At 39.6% G+C, this 22,495-nt stretch overlaps 1 protein-coding gene across 4 annotated transcripts in view; it reads right to left on the bottom strand.

Moving 5' to 3' along the window:
• The window catches only part of KMT5B (lysine methyltransferase 5B), a 46,669-nt gene extending 38,265 nt beyond the window's left edge, over positions 1–8,404 (bottom strand). Inside the window, exon 1 of one of the 4 annotated variants that reach the window (XM_088146121.1) lies at positions 8,271–8,404. The gene's annotated coding sequence lies outside the window, so the exon portion shown is untranslated. The other 3 variants (XM_025169566.2, XM_007432892.4, XM_025169565.2) reach the window with 3 other exon arrangements.
• Positions 8,405–22,495: the final 14,091 nt, after the last annotated feature.

The raw sequence follows: 22,495 nt of genomic DNA on the forward strand, positions 1-22,495 counted from the left end.
TTCTGATATTGTCCTTGTTTTGAGTCCTGATGTTTTGTGTCATTAATTCTTTTGTACAAATATAAGATAGCCTTTCCCATTAGGAAAAAGCCACATCAAACACATGCTTTGCAGGTCCAATCCATAGCATCAACAGGTATTCAGAAAGTTTGGAGAGCTGTTTCCAGTAACTGTAAATAGTATTCAGATGGGGGACTAATAATCTGTGTTATTATAAGGTGGCTACCTAATTTTTAACATATCAAAAACTGAAATGAAGTAGGATATAATGCACACTCCTTCCAGCTAAACAAAAAGTCAACTGGGGAAGAATCTGGCAAGAACTATTCTATTAGAACTAAGTTTATCTTCTGAAAGAGAGAAAACCCTGCCTATTAAAATGGAATCCCAAATTCCAAGTTCCTAATAAGACATGGATGAGGAGACACCATACATGATGCCAGAGAGTCACACCAACTGACTTTAGTGGGGCAGAGACCACGCATTCATGTAGATACACACCCATCAATTCACCACAGCATGCTTCCCAGCAGCTAGAAACACTATTATAATGGAGAAACTGACTATCCCAGCACAATAATACATATTGTTAATCACCACCTAGCAAGAAACCAGGAGGTGGCATGCAGACCATAAAATTAGCTAGTGAGTGCTGTATTTGGGCTAGAGGTTGCCTACTTGGATTCTAAAATATGCAATGTAGGGAAATTGGAAGATCTGTAATGATTGCTTTGTTTCTAGCCTGGAAAGCTCAACTCCAGCTATAATAAAACTTCTAAGCATTCATGAATATACAGCTATATGCTCCTATTAACTTCAAAATCTCATTTATTTCACTGGAATTTATTTCCACAGATAATGCTTTGTGTGCTTCTAACATACTTTCTTCTCCTTCTCCTTCTGTCTCTACTCTTGGCAGCTACATAGACAAGTTCATGCTGTTTTCTTGGCAACATTTTTGGAAGTGGTTTGACTAGGGTTGAGAGAAAGTGATTGGCCCAAAGTCACTCATATGGCTTCTGTGCCTTAGAACTCACAGTCTCCTAGCTTCTAGTCCAGCACCCTTAACTGCTACACCCAACTGGCTCATACTTTTTGTTCTTAATCTGAATAATATCTTTGCCCTATGTAAATTTAACTTTGAATATAAGCTTTAGACAGCAATATTATAGTCCAGAAATGGAAAGCCATGACTGCAAGTCAGCTTCATGTCACTTGCCGCATTATGAGGAACTGTATATAATACAATACATTCTAAGTGAGGATGCCATTATCGATTCTCTATTGCTTCAACTGGATACAGATTTTGGTCAAAATCCCTTTTACTTTACACCAGAGTTATATCAAGTGTTAAACCTAATTTTTGATTTTGGGAAAATGCACAATTAATAACTATTGCCTTTTTCCATCACTTTTTCACTGGTGGGGGTTGCACTATGACTTTAATTTATTAAAGTTATTATGACCGTCCACTCCAAAAGACTCTGAGGGGGTTACAATATCCAAATATGCAATTAAGATAGTTAAGAGCATGAAACAAAATGTGGCAGCCTGGACTAAAAACAACCATAACAATAAAAACACAACAGGAGTTCCACAAATCATAGGCCTGAGAACTGAGCCAGGTCTTAAGGGCATTCAGGAATCCCAGGAGAGTGGGTACCATATGTATCTCTAAGGGGATGCTGTTCAAGAGAGCAGGGACAGTACTTCCTTGGTCCCACAAGATGACAAATGTTTAACTGAGGGGACCTGGAGTGCCCCCCCTCTGCGTGAACATACTGGGCAGGCAGAAAAAATTGGAGATGTGGTCCCTCAGATAACCAGGCCCTATGCCTTGAAGGGCTTTACAGGTAACAACCAGCACTTTGAATTGCACCCAACTGGCAGCCAATGCAGCTCACACAGCAGCAATGACACCAGGGCATAATGAAAAGTGCCTTCTACTCTCATGCCATTGCATTTTGAACCAGTTGTAGCTTCTGGATGGATTTCATGAGCAGCCTCATGTAGAGTACATTGCAGTTATCCAAGTGTGAGGTGACCAGGGCATGAGTGACCATCTGAAGGGTCTCCCAGTTGAGGAAAAGGTGCAACTGGCATATAATATGAACCTGGGCAAAGGCCCTCCTGGCCAGAGCTGCCATCTACTCATCAAGCAGTAGCTGCAAATCCAGGAGGACCACCAAGTTGCACACCAGTCTCAATTAGGGAACTACAACCACATCCAATACCATCCAACATCCCTGACCCAGGGGGGTCAAACAACCACAGCCACTCAGTCTTGTCAGGATTGAGGCAAAGTCTGTTCTTTCCCATCCAAACCCTAAGAGCCTCCAGACCCTAGGTTAGTACATTGGCAGCTGCACATGCACAGCCCAGGTTGAGATGGAGAGCTGAGTATCATCACCATACTGATGATACCTAACCACAAACTGACAGATGGCTTCACCCAAACTTTTTATGTACAAGTTAAACAGCGGGGGGGGGAGCATTGAGCCCTGAGGCACCCCACAAGAGGCCACAGGCATTCTCTCTCCCCTCCCATCAACACCAACCAGAAATGACCACTGAGAAAGGAGGCAAACCACTGCAACACAGTGCCTCCCACTCCCGTCCCCTGTAACCAGTCCAGAAAAATACTGTGGTCAATGGTATTGAAAGCCACTGAGAGATCAAGGAGTACAAGAATGGATGCACTGCCTCCACACCACTCCTATCTTAATGAACATTAAGATGAAGTAAATCTAGGAAGCTGAAGGACAGTGGTTTAAAAGCAGCTTTAAATCATTATTATGAGGGGAAAAACAGACTACCCAGATAGTTAGTATTTGCATCCAATCCTGTATTTACTTAGTTTACGATAACATTTTCTCAACAAGAGGTTGACCTAACTTGAAGAAACAACAGTTAAGTCCCACTTTCACTGAATCTTCTGATCCAGGCCAAGACTAGACCAGTGAAATTAAGATGCTTTCTATGACTTATACAATGTTAAGATAACCCTTTAGAACTATCCATAATCTTGCAATATTGATACCCAGAATGTGATCTGTCTTCATCTAAGACCTATTAATAAATAAAGGTATTCTGGTTACGCAGACATTACCCCAAACAGTGTACTGTATCACATCGTTAAAAATAAAGACAATGAATATTGGCTCAAAGTATTATTTTAAAAAAGTATATTCCCGAGGCCATGTGCACCCTTGTCCGAATTATATGCGGCCTTCTCGTGAGGCTTTGATCTGGACAAGGGCATACACGGCCTCATGAAGAAGGCTTGGTGCAGCCAGCAGTTGCCTAATGAAGGGCCAGGCTAGGTGCACCCCATCAGCAGTGGGAGAAAGAAGACAGTGAAGGTCCTTTGGGGGCGGCAGGGCAAGCAGAGGTGGCGGAGAGCAGGGTGGTCAAAACAGGAGAGGTGGAGAAGGAGATAGGCGGTGGGGAGAGTTGAAGAGAAGGCAGTCCCTTAACTTACTAAGGCTTGGGGCTGGGAGGGACCAAGCCAGGAATGGCTTGGATCAGGGTGGATCCTCGCCTAATGACCGGGTGGGATTCGGTTAACGATGGCAACCAGGACTGCCATCGCTAAGCGATGAGGTCACATAACATCGTGCTTTACAAACGCATCACTTAGTGATGGAAATTCTGGTCCCAATTACTGTTGTTAACCGAGGACTACCTGTATTCAAAGTCTTTTTTAACCATATTCATCTTTGTAACATCATACTGTATTAACAAACTTATGAACAATGAATTAGCATTAGGGTATATTGTGCCAGCAAATCCACAAAGAATACCAAACTGGCATAGTAGTTGTTTGATATAACAGTTGTTACTACTACATATATGTATGGTTTCTTTAAAAAATAAATAGGATCCATAAAGAGGTTGGCAGAAAAGAAATGACTTGTATTCCATAAGCCTTTGAATCACAATGGAATTAACTGTAATAATGTAACTATTAAGAAAATAGATTTAACCAGACTGAAACTAAGAAGACAGACAATAGGTTGGACTTGCCTAATTTGCTAAACTTAGAATTTAGCAGAGTTCTGACAGCACATCATGCAGTGTTATCAAAACTGCCAGACCCTTTAGTTAATGTTGTCTAATTAAGCATACTAGAGAATCCAAAAGCTTGCTCATTCTCTAACATTAATATCACTCTTAGTAAAGGTAGTGTCCTGCTGTATCAAAATTTCATGGTACCCTGTTAATCAATATATATATATATATGTACCTGTACATGTACATATACATATATATATCTAGAGAGAGAGAGAGGGACAGGGAGAACTGGAACTATGAGATAATTTTAAATAATTGCAGACTACCAAAAAACAAACCAACCATCCCAATCCTCAAAATTCTTACCTACTGTATTTACAATTTAGATACATAAAAAAGAGAATCATTCCCACAAATGTTTTTCTCAATGGTTGAAATTCAAAAGTAGGTCACATTCTCCAAACAAACAAAAAAACACCTTAAGACCTACTTAAAATACAGAATATATCTGTCTAACAACATTTAGAAATGCATTTAATATAATTTTCATAGCACATTGTAAGTAAAGCAAACATATTTTAATACATGGAAACAGTGGAAACTACACACATGTACAACACTGAGAAATTAAAACAAAGAAACCCAAATACAATATACTGTGAAACTCAAATATAACTTAATACTATCATTATTGCATATATGAAATTCCTAATAACAATTTGATTTGTACCGATTTGAAAAAGGAGAAAAAATAGATATAATTTTTCTTTGTTTAGTAAAACTGTTACTAAATGCAGACATACAATATCAGTGACCCCCCCACTCTTTGTTCACTATCTAGATTGAATAAGAATTTTCTGGAGAATGCAAAAGCTTACACAAAATTTTGCAACCTTAAGTTGAATTGATAAAAACATTGCACCCAAATGGATTTTGCTTTTTCAATGGCTACCACTGATTTATGAGATACTTTATGAAAGTACAAAAAAGCAACAACCTACCAAACAACCTAATTTAAAGTAATATGAACAAAAAACATGCACTTGGAACAAAGGTTCTAAAAGACATAAAGTTTAAATTGGTGTGGACATCTTGAAAGGTGCACTGATTATGCAGATAATTGAAATTTCATGATTATGTTGCCATCCATGTAGCCAATACATTTGTAAATAAACAAACAGAAGCTATCCAAATAGTATTCAAATGTAATGGAAAGTATTCAGTTGAAGAAATCTACCAAATTCTGCCCAGCTCCAAAGATTATACATCTACAATGAAAGACCTCATCTTACTTTTCCTAGAACCCTTCAACCTAGTTGTCACAAAGAAAATATAGTTTTAAATCTATCTGGACAATCACTTTAGACAACAGGTGGGATATTTTTAATGTTCTGCCACTCAACTACTCATATAGAGAAAAACAGTAGCTGAGGAACAAACATTTTAGCCTAACCTTTCCTAATGTGTTGATTTTTTATATATATATATATATATATACACACACACACACACACACCCCTTCATAGAGAAGCATTCTACCATGCTAAGCCTCCACTGACAGCCTGGCAATCCAGTCATCACACAACTTTATGACTTCACAGGCTTAGCCCTTATTTTCAGAGAATAAAATATAACTCCATTCATAGCAATGATTTTCAAAATTTCTATATTTAGGGTACATTTTTCATACTGTACTAATTGGCCATGGAATTTCTGTATATTGCAAAGTAATCCAAGGATTTTCTTCTCTCTAACCTGCTGCAAAGCATAGAGTAAGCCTCTCAGATGTTTTGGGACTGCAAGTCCCAGAGTTCTTGGCCACCTGAAGTTTCATATCTGTAGGCTCCAGAATAGAGAACACTGGATTAGATCTATTAGATGATATTTGTATCCTGCATTAACTGAAAGCACACCCTCAGTTATAATACAGTTTGCAATCTGTTTGTAGCTATACACTGTACGGCAATATTTGGACAAGGAGTCTTTTAGAAATGCTTATTCAGCATTACATGCCTTCTCCTCCAAGTATCCCAGCAAGCTTTTGAGTAATGCCAAGTTCCCTAAAATACTGTCTAAAAATAACCGTAGAGTCCTTGGGGTTCCCCGAACTTGGTTGTTTTCTTGCAGACGTTTCATTACCCGACTAGATAACATCTTCAGTGCATATAAAAATAACTTTACCAAACCACTTTATTGAGATGGATAATATATCCATTTCACACAATGGCACAGTAAATTATCAACTTTAACCAAACTGCTAGACAACAAAGACATTTTTTTCTTCTCAGTAAACATGCTGCTATCTTGCTGATGTTAACATCTAATTATGTTAGCAAGTAATAGTCATGTTCTTTGTAACAAATATTTTTGGGAAAAGAACAGTGTCTCAACAGAGCTTCAATACTTATACTATACTTGGAGAGAACTGAGTTTGTGTATCAATGACAGCCTTTCAACAAAACTGCTAAGAACCAGAAATAATGGGATGTAGATTCACAATAATCAAAAGGCACTGTTGCATTCTTTCTTTCCTCTACGATTGTCTTGCCGGCTAGTAACACTTCCTTTCTACAACAATGAGAATGCTCCTTCAAAAGCCTACCAGTACTGAAAAATCCTTATAGTTGACAGGAACACTGTAGCGTGAACTCTTACTGCTCGATTAGACCACGGACATGAAGTCCCTTCTACTTTGGCTCTTCTCTGAATCTCCACTGCCCCCTACAGGCTGCCTCTGGCTTTTCTCAGCGGCCGGAGGTGGAGAGCTCCTCCACCGGAGTCAACCTTACCCGGTCCAGTCATGTTTGCTTTCTGCCTCGGGCACGACTATCCAAACCTCCCTCAAACGTTAGAAAAATCACGACCACTCAGGACAAAATCAGACTTACGATCCTCCTCCTCCTCGAGAAATCTCGTTCCGGCCTCCCTCCCTGGAATGCCACAGGAGCTCAGGAATGTCAGCTGTCATAGCTACCAAATCCCAAGCGGGTGTGCGGGAGTCTCGACCGCGAGTGGCCCAGAGCCGCTACCCTCTGGCCTTTCTCACACAAACTGCAGGGTCCCGGACTCCGCTCTTCTGGGAAGAGCCCAGCCGAAGACCCCTGCCCTCGAGGGTCAAGCGCTGAAGCTAAGCCCCCGAGGCCTACCCCCGAGGGAGCTCAGCCGAAGTCCCTCCAGCTCCTGGGAGACGTGAGCGCAGCAGATGACCCAAAGCAGCCACCGGCATACTAGCCCACAAGGGGGTGCGCCGAGCCGGAGTCACCGGCTGGCGAGGGCCTCTCCCGGCACCGCCGGTCCCCCGCTGCCTCCTCCAGCCTGACAGGCGCCCCCGGCTCTGGGAGGGTGGCCCGGCTCCTTCCCTCGGCGCTCTGCCGAGCATCGCCGGCTCCCCCCGCCTTCCTCTCACCTCGGTTGGTCCTCCTCTCAGCCCCATTCCCTATCGCATTGTCCTTCTCTCCGGGGAGGGCGAACAGACCCCTCCTAGGCCGAGCCCCACGGGAAATAAAGGTTCTCCCCACATTTTCTCTGCGAGGACCCCCCCTTCCTCCTCAGGTACGAGAAGCAGCCCCCCCCGCCTCTGTGCCCCCAGGCCAGGCCAGGCCCGGCCCGGCCCGGCCCGGCCCAACCCAACCCAGCGGGCCTCGCTTCTCCCTCCCGCCCCCTCCCCGGAAGGAGTGGGGCCCTTGCCCGTGTGCCAGTTCCAGCCCCCCCTCTCGTCCACGCGAAGCACTCACCTCCCGATTGCCACCGGGCACCACCGTCCTGCTCGCCACCCGTGGCCTCCGGATCCAAAGCCTCTGTCGCCGTTGCGGAGACTCCCAACCAGAGGCGAAAAAAAATTAATCATAAAAATAATAATAAAAATAATTCCAAGGGGGAAAAATGGCGGATTAAAATCCAAGATGGCGGCGGCGAAGGGCGAATGATCTCAGGCAACGCTACCTAGAGATCCATCCGCCGCGCCCGCGAGAAGAAGTCCCCGAGGCCGCACACAACGACCCTGCAGCGCTACAACGGGGCCGCGGCACGTTGCGAGTCTTCTGCGAGAAGCGCCTGTCACCTCCAGCAGACCCGCGCGGGCGAAATCCTGCTGTGCGCAAAAGCCTTTTGTCTTCCCTCTAGGCCCACTGGCTTCCTCACACAGCCATAAGAAACGCCTCCTGCTTGTGCGCTCCGAGGAGGCGGAGGGACACCCCAGGCAGGGCGAAGATCTCTTTTGCGAGAGCGGAGGAATACGCTACTCCAGAGATTCTTACCTTGGTGTTTTAACTTGACGGGCCGAAGCGAGGTACCAGCCAAGCATCGCCTCTGCAGTCCCGACAGCTCTCTCGGCGGCGGAAGAACATTGCCGATACGGTTACATATTCCTCGCAAGATTCGAAGCGGAGGGATACACGGCTAAACAAGCAATGTGTAGTATAGTTTGCAAGCCCGAAAGAAATCCATTAAAAAATCAATCCGCCCTGCTCCCTCCCCTCCAGCCCTTTAAATAAACCGGAGCTTTAGGGAAGCCCGTGAGGGCAGCGTGAGCCGGTCGGTTCGGGGTTTCGCGTTGGGTGCCTAATCATCTGCAATAAACCGAGGCCGGCCAAGGCGAGTGCAGCTCCCTGGCTGTGAGTTGCTCGGGCATGTGTTCCCAGGACTCGAGGTTCCTAATTTGGCTCCGTATAGGGACCGCAGGAAGAAGGAATCCGAATCCAGATCCAGTTGTTCGTACTTCCTTTACAAGTTAGCCCTCCGGAGCCTGGGTTGGGCAAAGCTCTCTAGGAAAAACGCTGCATGGAGCTCTTGTTCCTCAAAACTGAACAAACCCTCGATGAGTCGTAGGCGGATTGCCCCCCCCATTTCTCGAACAAAAGGGAAAGTGACGGGTGATGACAAGGGATTTGTCACCTGGAAAAGACGGTCCCTTGAATTCTGTCAGCAGCAGCCTTTTGCATATATTGCTCGCGGAAAAAGAAAACGTAGTAGGGAGGGTGAAAACTATGGAAATCAAGAGAAGCTGCTCAGGGGTGTCTTGCACGATGTGCAATGGGAGTTCTTCCAAACAAGTATATTCCGAAGAGGGATGGACAGATGACTTGGTGTCATACACTTTCTGTGCATCCTGTAGGCAGCTGGCATTTATCTTTGATCTTTCAAAGGCTGGGCTTGTTTGTTAATTTGGTCGTAAAAACATCACAGCTTTTCTAGCTTTTCGTCGCCCTCTTTCCATTGTCATAATCACAAACATCACCTCTTTGGGTTCTCTCTTTCCCTTCTTGCTGTCCTATAGATTGCAGTAGTTTGGGTCTTTTGCATATTTTAAGAGTTGCATCTGGAGCAGGGACACACAGTAAATTGCAGCAGCTCAGTCTGTGTTCCTTAAACACTTAACTGTTGCAGACATTACCCATGTCCTCCAAGTAGGCCTCTTGCGTGTACAGGTATTTACATATGTTGGCAGGCTCCTGTTAATAATGAATTGTTCTCTTAAGTCTTGGGCAGAGCCCCAAAGCATGGCTTCTATTATATAACCATTATATCAGCTGTTGTCTTTAAAAAAAAAAACACAGGGAGAGGTGTATTTGTTAAAAGGAATCAAGGAAGGTGAAAAGAGGGGAACCTAAGGAAAATTGGAAAGGAAAGTAGCAAACCTTTGAATAAGTTTATGTGTATGAAGAAGAATGATTTTGCAAACTTTCAGCAGCAGTGTTGTTCTAGGTTGAATATTTTATTTGATTTTTTTTTCAGATCTTTGATTTAGGAGAATCACTGTGGTTTGTTTGCTATAACATAACTAGCCAATCAGTGACATTAATGAGATTGTGTGTGCTGCCATCTTAACTCCTTGCTCCCTTATCATAACTGACCATATAAACAAGGTCCCATGCTTGTGTGATATGAACCTGGGGTAGCATACATTTCCAATTTGAATTACAGGTATCCTTGTTTAGTGACCATAATTGGGACCAGCAACTCGGTTGTTAAGCTAAACTGTCACAAAAGTGAAATCACAACTGTAATGATCATGATCTTATTTCAGCTTTCCTTTGCTTTACAGACCTGCAAGAGTTGTAAATGTGAGGACTTGTCACAAAGTTACCTTTTCATCACCATCATAACAGCAAACAGTTGCTAAACGAGGACTACCTGTAGTGTCTTTGAAGGGGCCAGTTAGGTAACTGAGTCTTTCTACTCAGTGCAGAAACTCCAGCTACAACATCCATGATAGATGCCTTGCTGTCTCTGCCTGAAGATATCCAGTGAATGGAAACTCACTATCTTGCTAATAAACCATTCCATTGCTGAACTGTTAACATTCAGTCAAAATCTGCCTTTCTGTAGCATAAGGCCATTGCCCCAAATTATGTCTTCTGAGATTTCCTTGTAATCTTTTCTCATGTATGGTGGAATATCTGTAACATTTGAAACCACTCAGAATGGTGCTTGCTGTGGAATCACATGATGCTGTTAATCTTAAGTGATCTTGGGACCTTGATTAAAGGGCTGTATGCACTGGCAAGTAAGATAGGATGCATACACTCTGAATTAATCAGGGTGATTGGCTTAGCCTGTTTTCATGTGAAACACTGAACTATAAACTGTATGTAGCACAACGGCATTTGTGGGGTAAGGTATAAAAGGTCACGACTGCATGTGCCAAGCCCCAGTCCTTTGTGTGTGTGACATTCAAAAGATATGGAGCTTCAGTTGTGCCTTCACAACCACCATCTTGACTCTTTTGATCTCCCCCGATGGCCCTGGCCTAGCTCATTGCGCAAGCACAGCCTGTGTGGTTAGTTGCTAGTTCAGTGCATCATGCAAGTCCAGAAAATTGGGTTAATTGAATAAATCTTGCAGTCCAAAAACTCCTATCATTCCCAGCCAGAATGGATACTTCAGTAGGCAAACTAGAGAAGACTGTTAGCTAGACTGCATCTAAACCATGTTAAATAATTAATTGCTGCTTCTGTTTCTATTGTTAGTTTATGACTGGGTTTACAGAGAAATCTAGGCTGAAATATGGTTGGATAATGTGTGATTCAGCATGTCATACAAAGACAGTTTGGTGTAGTGGTTAAGGCATCAGGCTAAAAACGAACATGTGATTGGTAAAATGTATAAACTTGAGATTTGAAATGGAAGAAGAACAAGTTAAAAGAGTGCATGATAAAATGGGCTAAGAATTTTGGTTATAGTACACAGATGGACCAATGGGAGAGAATGTGAGTAAAAGGACTGAAATTCACATGTTATAATTTAAGAGAGAATTTTTATAAAATGATTGTATCATTGGTATATGACAGCAGAGTAATTATCTAAGATGTATAAAGGTACTTATAATAAATGTTGGAAATGTGAAAAACATGAAGGGACATTTTACCATGCAAAAAAGAAAAAAAATATTTGATACATTTTACCATGCAAAAAAGAAAAAAAATATTTGATACAAATACTCATGAATATGCAAAGAATTTCAAAGATTAATATTCAGATGAAGCCATAACTTTTTTAATTGGGACTTATGGATAGCCAATTAGAAAAGAGTTATAGAAAACTGGTTTTGTATATGGTAACTGCAGCAAGGCTACTATATGCACAAAGATGGAAAAACACAATAGAGGAGTGGATTGTGAAGATGGCAAAATTCACAGAAATGGCAGAATTGACCTGTTTGATAAGGTATAAAACAATAAGTACTTTTATAAAAGACTGGAAACTTCTTATGGACTTTTTGCTGAAAATGGGAAAAAATGAATTGGTGATTTATGATTTATGGGTTGAATATGGAACGAAGGTAACCATGTAATAAAATCTTAAAGAGGGAGGAGGGATAATAAGTTTGTGACTGCTGTAAAGATGATCAGAAGTCCCTTCTTTATATATATTTATCTTTTTCTATCTCTACTGTTCCCTGCAATTTTTTTTAATTTCTTTTTCTTTATATTTTCATGTTTATCTTTTACCTATGTTAAAATATCTAATAAAATTATATATAGATATATTGAAAAGGCATCAGACTAGAAACCAGGAGACCGTGAGTTCTAGTCCCACCTTAGGCACAAAACCAGCTGGGTGACCTTGGGCCAGTCACACACTCTCAGCCCTAGGAAGGAGGCAATGGCAAACCACTTCTGAAATCTTTCCAAGAAAACTGCAGGGACTTGTCCAGGCAGTTGCCAGGAGTCAACACTGACTCAAAGGCACCAAAAAAAAAAAAAGTCTTACAAAGAGAACCAGTTGGGTAAAGTCAGTAAGCCACGGGTTACCTCCTTGTACAAACACAACATCAGGCTTTAGCATAAGCTGTGAATGCAAAACTCTAGTGCTGCATCTTTCAGGACCTAAGAATAGGAAAGACTGGCAAAACTTTCCTTTAATCTTAAATAACTTTCTGTTCACTGATATTTGCAAACCAAAGTCATGTGTTTCTGAAATGTGATTTATTAAGTTAAAAGGTAGAATAATTGACTTAAAAATTATTGATTTGATACTTAATGATAGATAGACTTATAACCAAATGGTTGTAATTCATCTGGGGAATATGCTGATGTTATAAATTACTGACCCAACACATGAGAAGGCATTATGCTGGAAAGAATGTTATAGATATTTACTTGGAAATAAATTTAATTATCCTTCCAAGGAATTGCCACCATGATGTAGTGGAGGGACTCAGTAGCTTCAGTGACCTTGACAACAAGGCTGGTGGGAGAGTGAGCTCCTAGTAAGGTCATCCTTGTTGATAAAGTTGAAGTGGGAGAGGCAAATAAGGGTAACACACAATGGGGGAGAGCATCAGTAGGCTCTGCAGGAATGAAGAAAGTCAGCTAATTTAAAATAAATAACTCCAAAGTCAACCCCCAAAAGGCAATGTGAAACCTCATTTGTACTGTTGCCAAGAACACTACATGAGCATGGCAGAAACATAGATTCCCACCCCACCCCCAGATCAGAAGGTACTCTTCTGGTTATTTATTGAATTGAATTGACTGACCATATCAGTCTTGTAACTCTGAGCAGGTCACAATGCAAGACATAAAAACAAATCATAAAACAACATTACAGCTACCACCACTTCAATATCTTCATTGCCAATTCTAAGGCTAGTTGTTCTACCTGTTGTCATTAGTTTGGTCTCCTTTATATTTAAGTTTAGTCCCATTTTTTTCACTTTGGTCCTTAACCTTTATTATAGAACTTTCAGATCTTTTGCATTTTCAGCCATTAGGGTAGTGTCATCAGCATTAGTGGATATCCAATGAATATCAATGCCATATAAACATATGCACCTATTGCAGAATTCAATGGCAATAAACATTGAGGAATACTATAACAAATTGCAGGAAGTGCTAGATACAACATTAAGAAAGGACACAGTATTATTGACTATCATGTTACAAAAATACTTCTTTATTCCCATACCTTGCTTCGAGCAACATAAATACAGACTCTAAAGATAGACATCACTGGATGGACAACGTCAAAATAAAGTTGATGACATAATAAAAAACAGAGGGTGGAGAAGTGCAATCCAGTTAGCCAGAAAATTTTCAGTTGCCATGTGGAGCACATAATGAATAACTGGTGTCAATTATACAGATTGAACCTAAAAAATGAAAGAGAGTAGGTGTGCCAGTAAAATGTGACAAGAACAAATAAAGCAGACTATAAAAATCAATGGAAGGCATGGATTCAGAACCCATATGCAAAAGAGAACCCAAGGAACTTTGCAAAGAGATAGGAGACATTGTGAAAATGGAAGTGGAAAAAATATTCCAAACATTTCAGAAAGCAAAAGATCCAAAATGGCTTTCAAGATGAGCTATCATGATGGCCCAAGAACAATGGACAATGAAAGCCTTGGACAATGATATAAGAGAGCTGAAAACAGACTTTTAGCATCAGGCAAGTAAAGATGAGGGAAGATATCTCAGTTGAAAATGTCAACAAATAAAAGAAAATAACAAGAAAACGAAAATGACATTTTTTTAAAGAAGATAGAGAAATCCCTGAACACTATACAACAAAGGTAGGAATGCTTAAGAGTAATCATGGAAGAGCAATCTATAGAAGCAAATGAAGTTTTAAAAGGTAGATTGTACTAAACTCCTTTATAAATTGGATTATTGATTGAATATGTGCCAAGTCAGTGGTGACTCTTAGCAACCACAAAGATAGATTTTCCCCAGGGGAATCTGTCCTCAGCCTGGTCCTTTGGGTCTCCCAACAGTGGACACATCACTGCTGTAATTGAATCCATCTACCCTGCTGCTGGTTGTCCTCTTTCCTTCCACTTTTCTCAGCATTATAGACTCCAGAGAGCTAGGTCATCACATAATATGTCCAAAGTAGGATAATTTGAGCCTGGTTGTTTTGCCTCAAATGAAAAACCTGGGTTGATTTGTTTCATGATCCATTTGTTTATTTACTTGGCTATCTGTGGTATTCTCACCAATTATCAAAAGCATCAATACTCCCTCTATCCTGCTTCTTTGAAGTCCATCTTTTGCTTCTACAGAGTGTCACAGGGAAAACCATTGCCTGCACAATTCTGAACTCTCTTTTTCCATTCAACCATTTATTTTAAAACATTTAAAGAATAAAATAAATGATTCTGCAAAAGAAAAAAGAAGAAAATGAGAAAAGACATCGTGGATGGGAAATATCCACTAATAATAAACAGTAATTACAATTGTCATGAAATTTAAAATTCATTATTTCATTGATTTAAATAAGTATAAAGCTAAGCTTATATCATACTGAGAAAGAATTGTAAATTACTGCCAACTCTAAGTGTTAATATTTATATTGGTATCACCAATATTTTTTCATTACCTCAAATAAATGCACACGATCTTATTAAAAAAATAATAAAAAATAAAATGCTAAAAGCAATCAATAAAAACAGTATTAAGTTCTAGATTCCCTCCCATTGTACCAGAGTGGTGATTACATCAAATTATTTATAAACATAACATTGTTTCTGGTTTCTATCTTTACATCAAATATTTTGCCATTGAAAACTCTGAGTTAGCCTTGTTGCGTGACATGTAATATATAGACATTGTAAACAGGGAATATATCTTGGATATTGGTATCTCTACTGTAAAAAATTTCAATATGCTCTTTCTTTGATATTTGTTTGAACTTCTTTGTATCAGTTATCTGTTCGGCATCCTTCATCATATCAATTTGAGGTTGGAACTTCCTTCTGAATTCAGAGATGTGTTAGAAGACTTTCCTTGTTTTTCCATATCTATTTCCATCTTCAATATTATGTTGTAATACTGCTTCTTTTCTTCCAACAGTTCTCTGAAACTCTTTGTTAAGTTCATTCCTGAGATCTTTGTCTTTCTTGGCATTGGCTTCTCTTCTTTGCAATTTTCAGAGTTCGTTCTGACATCCAGTTTGCTTTCTTCTGTTTCTTGATCTTCTGCAATCTGTTTTTACATTCATCCTTAACAACTTCTTTAAGGTCATTCAACAGTTCCTCTGGTTCTTAATCAATGAAGTTCAGGACTTAAAACAATTCCTAATGTTCTCCTTGGAAATGATGGGTATATATGCTCAGGTTCATATTGTAGAAACTGGTTCTCTTTCTTCTTCCAGTTTAGCTTAACTTGGAGCTCGCACATGACTGGTTTTTTTTATCTGTTCTACAGTCAGTTATATCTTTGCTGTTATAAATGAGCTCTTCCTTCTCCCAATAGTATAGTAATTTGATTTTGGTGTACTCCATCTGGTGATGTCCATGTATATGGGGGTCATTCTGGTTGTTTAAAGACTGTGTTAGCAACCAGGAAATCATTGAATTGGCAGAAATTGATAAGTCATTCTCCTGCTTCATTTTGGTTTCCTAGATCATACAGTCCAACTCCATTTTCCTCCTCATTAATTCCAACTTTGGCATTACCATCTCCAACCACAAGCAGCACATCTTGCTTGTATATTCTGTTGATTTCAGATTGAACTTGATGATAAAACTCATCAACCTCCTCTTTTTCTGCATCAGTGGTTGGAGCATAAACTTGGATAATTCTCATATTAAAGGGTTGTCCATGAAATCTAATTGGTATTATTCTCTCTAATTATCTAATTAATTCTATCTATCTATCTAAATCTAACTGGTATTATAATTGGTAATATTGGTATTGCTTATTAATTGCATTGTAGCCAAGTACTTTTCTTGCTATACCCTTCCTAACTGTGAAAGCGACACCATTCCTTCTTTATCCTGAGTGGTAAACAGTGTGATCTTCTGACTGAAAGTATTCAGAAAAAATACTGACATTTGTTTTTAAACTGTAAACAAATAATAATCGATGATCTTTTAATTTATAATTCTCACTTCTGTGCTATACAGTACATTATTCTCTTCTTGATGAAGAATAAGGTAGCCATCACAGGATAGGAAGGAACAGAAGTAATGTGTTGGCGGGCTCAGCTCTGTGGGTGTGCATGTGTGTGCTCTAGGGATTTGCCATGTGCTCCTTCAGTTAACCTATTGCATTCTGAAAGGAAAGAAGATAATGTCCTGTTGCCACTGTTGAACTTAGATTCAGCCGCCAGTTTAGTAAAACATACATGGAATAAGGAAATCTCTTGTTCTTTGCCTCAAGCAATGAAATGATTTTAGAATGGCCCTTCATACAGCTATATTCCTCCTTGTCCCTTAAATTAGGAGGGTAAGGAGAGGGAGTAAAGTAAAGTAAAGTAGAATTTTTGTCTCAATTTGCTAATGATCTACATAATGGCCAGCACTGAAACTCAGTCATGATAAGATGGGAGTGCTATGAGTAGAGAGTTTTCTGGGCAAGGAAGAAGTAATTCTGCCTGTTTCAATACAGTTGAACTCTTCTTAAATAATGAGGCACACAGCTTGGGAGTACTCATTTTTGTATTGTCACTTGAGATTCAGTTGTAATGTAATGGCAGTTGTGGGCTTCTTTTGTGCTGGAATAATCTTGCAGTGATGATGCATGCTCTGGTACCAGTCCATTTGACTCCTGTAATATACTGTATATAGGAGTGCCCTTGAAAAGTGTTCAGAAGCTTCTGTGGTTCAAATGCAGCTCCTATCTGGGGACATTTTGGTTGCTAGGCCTGGGAGATTTGATTGCTTGCCAGTTCACTTTCAAGTCTAATTTGGGGTGCTGTTTTTGGACTTTTAATACCTTTTAGAGCTGGAAATCTACGTAGTAGTGCTCTGACTATAGCATTCTCTCCTGAGGGAGAGCATGTGGGTATCATTACAGTTAAATTTTAGATCTCCAGAAACAGATACATGTGAAGGATTTTACCATTAAAATGGCTTCTTTCTGTCTTTCCTTTCCTTTGCTTTTATTTTATTAAAAAGAATGTGTTGAAGTTCCCAGAGAATAGAAGAGCCATTTATAAATAGTTGCAGTCAATACTAATAGCTTAACAACAGTCTCGTTGCGTATCAACCTGCCCAGACATTCACATCTGTCATCAGTACTCGACATGAAATGAAAGGCAGCAAAGGAAAGGGTTGTTTCTTCTGTGGGATCCCTGTTATATTATATGTCAGCTTTCCACTATGGGATTATTGTCTGCCTGATGTTAATATAGTTTTATTTATTTTAATAATAATACATAATTTATTAAACTTGTATGCTGCCTGACTCCCAATGACTCTGGGCATCTCATAACAATCAAAGATTATTCTATATTTTACCATTACTTTGGATTTTAAATTGCACTGTAAATCAATCTAGGACAATTATGATGAAGGGCAGTATATAAATGTTGAAATGACTCAATGAACGAGTGGATAAATGAATAAAATTGTGTAAAAAGTCAGGAATTTTTTATCAAATTAGCTTTATTAAGCAGTAAGTTCTCCTCAAAGCATTTATTTATATTCTCCCTTTCTATTGATATGTTTGACGAAGCTAATAGAATCAATTTTGTTCTGACAGAAATAATCGTGTATCAATATAAATGGTAGCACAGAAATATAATTTCTACAAGTTCCCAGAGATCAGTTCTCTAGCAGCTCTTAGAAGAATCCTGGGTAGCAAGGCTGAAAACAGGCTTCTTCTGAAATATGGGACACGTTTGCACAAAACATTAACACATGATTATATAAACCATGATTTTTAATTGATTGATTGCTTATGTGCCATCAATTTGTTGTTGACTATTACCACACAGATAGATTTCCTTCATGACGATCTGTCCCTAACCTGGTCTTTCAGATCTTCCAATGGTGCACTCATCACCACTGTAACTGAGTCCATCCACCTTGCCGCTGGTCATCCTCTTCTGTTTCTTTCCACCTTTCCCAGTATTAGAGCCTTCTCCAGAGAGCTAGCTCTTTGCATAATGTGTAGTAGTATAAAGTAGGATAATTGGAGCCTGATCATTTGTGCCCCCAGCGAGAACTCTGGGTCGATTTGTTCAATGTTCCATTTGTTTGTTTTCTAACCTGTCCATGGGATTCTCAGGAGTCTTCTCCAACACCAACATTCAAAAGCATTAATACTCTTCCTATCCTGCTTCTTCAAAGTTCAACTTTTGCTTTCATAGACTGTCATAGGGAATACCAAGGCTTGCACGATTCTGATCTTTATTGATATAGGCACATCATGGCATTTGAATATCTTTTTCAGGCATGATTTACCCAACCCAATTTTGTGGGTTTGCATGGCAGAACTTGCCTAATTCTGTAGAACATAGTAGGCTGAAATGTGATTAGCTGGCATGTAGCTGACTGTGATGTGCAAACTCAGCCAGTCACAATATTTGGCTAAAATGTGGTTAAGTAGTAAACAGTCCGAGAGCAAATGATGGCTTATTGTGTTGTGTGAAGCGTTATGTTTGATGGCAAGGAGAGCGTAGTTGGTAAGGATGAGTTTCTTCCTCAGTTACATAAATAAATAACTAAATAACTTTTTCAGGCTGAGGGCTATATTTGTTCTTGAGTGGTATATTGAAGGTCATATTATCAATATTTTGGGGCAGGATAAAAATTAAAGTTAAAATTAACTTGAATAAAATAAATACAGTTAATATGCATTCATTTTATATTTCTGTAATGTTTGTAATGATCTCCCACTTCTGCATTGATTGATTATGTGCCATCAAGCTGTTCTCAACTCCTAGAGGCCACATACAATAGGCCACCTTCTGCAGGATGATCTATTGCCACAAGGCCCATCAAGTTTCCCGATGATGAATCCACTGCTGCTGTAATCAAGTCTGTCCACTTTGCTGTTGATTGTCCATTTTTTTTGGTTTGGTTTTGTTTTTCCTTTTATCTTTCCCAGAATTTTAGACTTTTCAAGGAAGCTGGGACTTTGCATAACTTGTCCAAATGATGATCATTTGAGCCTGCACGTTTGTGCCGTCATGTGAGAACTCTGGATTGATTTGCATAAAAAGTACAAATCAGAAACAACTTTTGCAGAGTTGTTTACAGAGACTTTGGGGACTGCAGCCAATGCTCTGATGAAGGGGTGCTGGTTTTTATCCTTGTTTGTACTGTACTGAAAAGGCAAAAAAGGGTACTTACTGTTATAACATCCAGGAACTACTGGTAACTACTATGTAGTCCATCAAGACAGATGATATGAAAGGTTTGGCATATGTAGCTTGTAACTACTGCTCTGGTTTGTGGGGCTGGGAAAGCTACAGCTTTCCTTCCCATGATATACACTGAATTATTTAAAATATAAAACGTGCCACTATTTTCCAGCCTCAGAACTTTAGAAAATAGTATGTACAGTATCAGCATTCTGAAAAACATAAAAGATTGACTGAGAGATCCCATCTAGTATGATGCTTTCAGTCCGTCACTCTTTCTTCCAACGTTGGTGAGAGAGCTTTCATTTGTCTGCCAAAGAGCATTCTCTTCAAATTGTTTTCCCTCACTTGGCAGACAAAAATTGCTTTGTTTTCCCTTCACTGGCAAATAAATTAAAAATATCTGTCAGTGCATGACACCTACTTGAGAAATAAGAGAATATAAAATATGTTCATAGAATATGTCTAACACTTATAAAGTAGTGTTTGTTTTGAATTTAAACTGAAACTCTAGGATGTTCTTAGAATCATTTTTGTAAGCTTTTCAGAGTCTACTAAAATTATTAAGAACTAATTGTTTACAGATGACTGCTTGTTATTCTAACTTGTTCCAATGTGGCTCAGTCCTATTCTTGTCTGATACAGCATAGTTGTGATCCTTTATTTAATCCTGTCCTTGGTACTTCCCTGGTGCTTTGCAGATGTGTTGGGATTGGTCCTACTGGATGGGAATTCTACAGTTAGGGCTAGGGAATGACTTTTAGCACATCTGGAATGCATCAGGTTGGAAAAAGCTACAGTAGGTGTTAAGGGTAGATAAACCTAAATATTGAGTGATAGGGTTAACAAAAAAACAACAACACACAACTCTTTGTTTTGGCTATTCTGAGAAATTCCAAGACACAATTCTGTGGAAAATGTCCATTTACCATAACCTTCAAAAACGAATGCCTCCTGGCTTTTCCACCTTCTGCCATAGATCTACGCAGGTATATCCCGGGATTGCAGGACTCACAGAACATCTACCCATGCTCCAATCTGTTCTTCCTGATGTCATTTTTTTTCTCAGATTCATTTTTTCCTGCACTACTTTTATGACAGTTCTTTTGGGCAGTTGTTGTTTCTGTATGCTACCAACTTCAACAAATTTGAAATATAATAAATTTTAATAGCAAGTACTGCTAGGTGAAGGCACATTTTATTTGTATAAGCAGAGAAAACCAAACTGGCTATCTACTGGCATTATGAAATTATGAAAGAGATTATGAAATGGATTAGAGTGGGGTCCTCTGAAAAGATCAGGTTAGAGCAAAGCATCGAAAGGTCAATGGGATTCATAGGAAGGAAAAGATTCCGTCTTTCCAACTGTATCAAATGCACGGAAATCCATTTGTGCAATCGCAGATCGAAAATTGGTCTAAAACCCCAACAAACATGGCAGCACAACTGGTATGTCGTCAAAACAAAAATAACAACAAGGTCTGTTTAATGTATCCTATTTCTCCCCAGTTATCAAGCATGTGTCGCATGCTCATATAGTAAAAACAGTGGATACTGTGCTTCCTGAGGGGCATTGCATTTTGGAAAGATATGTCTTTATGGTGTTAGGTACACAAAAGCAGCTTCAGGGGAGTTCCTGCCCTTGTCTCTTAACATCATACTTATAACGGTATATAACTTCAGAATATATTTTATTTAATCCCAATACTATAGTTCCAGTAATTGCAACAACGTTTGGGGAAAATGACTTCAAGAAATACATCAAATTATAAAGCTACTTTATTTTTCTGCATATCAAGGTCAGTTCTACAGAATATAACTACTCCTAAACTGCCCCTTTGTGATCAGGTCCCTGTGGATATTTCTTTTTAACTGAGCAACAAGACAAACAGGAAGTGATAGAATTGGCCTTGATTTGCCCTGTACTCTAGTAGAGGAAAGCCAGATAGGAATAGGTGAACATCCTCCTAGATTCCTAAGCTGAATGCATCTAATCCATCAAGCCGTGACTTGCTTAATTATGGTTTCTTTGAAGAAAGTATAGTTGCCTGAAGAAAGCATATTGTAGTTTAGCACAATATGTCAGCCTGGTCCCAGATACTCTGCATCCTAAGCTTCCATGAATTAGAGAAATTCAGATTTTTTGTTTGTTTGTGCAGAAAACTATCATTACGAACAAATATTTTGGAGGATCATCAGTAAAGGGTAGGTATCAGGCACACCTGTCTTCCTATATATAGTATTCACGTGTGCTTATTATTATTGCCAGATTTTGTAAGACTGCCACAACAACCTAATGGGATTTGGCAATCTCCTTAGATGGCATACTTAAAAAATACGCTTCGTTTTTGGCAGTGCTTGTGCTAAGGACTATCTGTAGTAATACTGCAGGCTAGTAGTGGTCCCTTGGCCACAGATTGGGCACCATCGGGCTGAAACCCACATCCTCAGATGCATTTTTTCACCTAAGTGAGTTCTAGGTCATGCTGTAATGAATGTGTACATCTTTAAAGTGCCACATGATTATTTATTACTTCAGATATAGTAGTGTAATAGGACTAACTATTTGGACACTGAGAAAGGTAGCATTGCTTAGGTCCTACTGAAATCAGTGAGACAAATGTTGGATTGCTGAGCACAACAGCCTTGATCTCCAATTTGGTGGATATTTGATAGTAAATTATAAAGGCTTTTGCTACTGTTTTCAAGGCAAAAATTCCAGATCTTGTTAAGCAGCTGAATTGCAAAAGAACCCCCCCCCCAATGTCTGATCTTGAGCTATACATTAGCAAATGTATATCTCATCACTGGCAATGTTTCACTGAACTTGAAAAATAGCACTGTATGGCCTTATATAGGAACGGTTTTTAACTATATCCTGCTATCATGGCATAGCCAATTCCACATACTATGTTCCCATGATCTGAAAATACTGTATTACAGACTA

The sequence above is a fragment of the Python bivittatus genome, unplaced genomic scaffold (assembly GCF_059951505.1).
Source record: "Python bivittatus isolate LINGU-HERP-01145 unplaced genomic scaffold, Pbiv_v1 ctg000480_np1212, whole genome shotgun sequence".
NCBI lineage: Eukaryota > Metazoa > Chordata > Lepidosauria > Squamata > Pythonidae > Python > Python bivittatus.